Consider the following 2500-nt stretch of genomic DNA (forward strand, 5'->3'; position numbering starts at 1 on the left):
GAAGAGAGACAGGCAATGGCATGGGACGACGTGTCGTCTCATGCGCCTGTTTCTTTTTTTTTTTATTCAAAGTTTTGCACTACATTTCACTTTTCGTCATTCGGTCGGACTTTGAAAATTTTCAAAGTCCGAAAAAAAATGTCTCAAAGTTTCATCGTGCGAGTGGCAGTTCACCGATCAAACCGACTTTATTTTGCGGCATTGCCGTACTGTGGCCGCAAGTGATCGAGAGGTCGCCCGTTCCACCGAGGATGCGAAGCGGCGAGTCGTTAGTCTAACAGAGCTGGCGAATGACGGTGGTTGTTCTATGTTTAAATACATTAAAACTACATTTCACTTTGCGCTGAATGTACGTGGATATTAAAAACCCAATTGAAAAATTTGGTTGAGTTCATCCCGCCGTTTACCCGAATTTTAAAAAAATTGTGAAAAATAAAAAAAAAATAGATGAGCTGAAGTTTGATGGGTTGCCGATCAGACCGCCTCGACTTAGCGGCATTCCCGCGTAGAGTGATCGAGAGTTTTCCAGTCTCAAGCTCGCCCAGTGTAAAGACGCGGCATTGCCGTAGAGGCTAAGCTGCTAAGTAGAGACGGTGTTTGTACAACTATATTTCACTTTATATTCTTAACCAATGTATGTGTTGTAGAAAGCAGATTTTTCTCATCCCGCCGTTTACCTGAAACGAATAAAAATTTATTTTGTACAAAATTAAAAACATTAGTGTTTCCAATAAACTACATTTCACGTTTTCTAATTTAAACTTAAACGAATGACTGGTATCAAAATATAGGATCTATGTGAAAATAAAAACACGGTGTAAGAGTTTTCAAACCTCGGTAATGCCGTCTAAGACCAACTAGTCGACCGAAGGGACAGTAGTTTTCCGGTCGATAAGACATATCAGCCCGGTATCGCCAAAGTTAATTACGATCGGTCATAATAAACTAAATTTAAAATAAATAAATAACCCAAACGTGTGTATACATCATGTGGTACGTATTCAGTTCTATTCTAACTGGAATATATATTTTAAGAATCAATGAACTTAAGTTTTAAAACCAAACCGAAATCGCGCGAGTCGTCGTTGTAAAACTAGATTTAACAAACGGCTGCGTAATATTAGACTTAAAAATATTATATAATATCCTCTATTGATTAAATAGTGAAAAATAAGCTTCAATGTAGCTTAATCTAGTACAAAATCTAAAAGTTGTGATAAATTAAATTGAAATTAAACACGATAGACTTAAATCTAGAGTTAAGGAATAAAACCGACCCGCGAACCAGCTACTAAATGGTTCGATAAGACTTATCTCAAATACAATCGTTTTCTATCAGTGTTATGCCTTCAATCGATACTTTTTGATGAAATAAATACTTAAATGATTTAATGAATGCATATATACATGTAATTAATGAGTGAAAGTATGTATAAAGTATTAGATAAATTAATAATAAACCGACCCAGCTACTAAATGGTTCGATAAGACTTATCTCAAATACAATCGTTTTCTGTAATTGTTATGCCTTAAATTGATAATTTTTAGTTAAACAAATACTTAACTAATGAAATAAATACATAGATAAATGTATTTAATGAATTAAAGTATGTATAAAGTATTATATAAATTAATAATAAACCGAATCCGACCAAATTTAAATCTAAAACCACGATCGGCGGCGTAATGAAGTGTATCGTAAACCCGTTTTTTTTATAATTTAAAATGTAATGACAGAACTCCCAAAACAACAATACACATACATATTAGTACTATGGTGAATTGTAGTTGTATTAGGACCGTAATTATAGTTAATTAAGGAACCATTCATTGTCTTCGCTCTGTTATGTACGTCGTCGTTTAATCGACACGGCATATTTGGCTTGAATCTAGAAAAATTCAAACTCTAACCCTAAGGTAGACAGGCAGGGTAAATAAATGTGGGTGATCTCTCATAAAATTGTCTTCTAGGAATTATTTTTATATAGACTATCTTTTCTGTAGAGTTTAAGTGGACAAGCGCGGACGAAATAGAGCGCAAAATTTAAAATGAATTAAAAATTTTCATCAGACCGGAAGTAGGCATAACCTAGGCGCCATGTTTCCGTCGTACAAGTTTTCACCGTTGCAGTCACCGTTTCAATCGCTCTTCGTGTGGACGTGTATTATTTCTAGTCATGTGTTGTGTAGATGATTCGCTTAAGGTAGGTGTTCGGACTTATTTCTTTAATATTAATTAAACCGTATTTGCCTTGTCGGCCTTAAAATAAAGCTATTTTTTTTTCATCGCAATCGAAGTGTTAGATCTAGAATCTAGTTCCCGCCTCCGCTTCGCTAATTCGACTTAATGTAACTATGACACAACTATTAAATCTAGAGTCTCTATTTTAATTAAATAATTAGGAATTCTATCTCTAGATGATATCTAATCTATTCCCACACGTGTGTGCAAGTAGGATTTAACGTCAGAACAGGTGTGGTGGTCTAGGCGTCGCTATTT

This window comes from Physella acuta, unplaced genomic scaffold (assembly GCF_028476545.2).
Source record: "Physella acuta isolate Inbredline_101_S28 unplaced genomic scaffold, ASM2847654v3 ptg002731l, whole genome shotgun sequence".
Taxonomy (NCBI): domain Eukaryota; kingdom Metazoa; phylum Mollusca; class Gastropoda; family Physidae; genus Physella; species Physella acuta.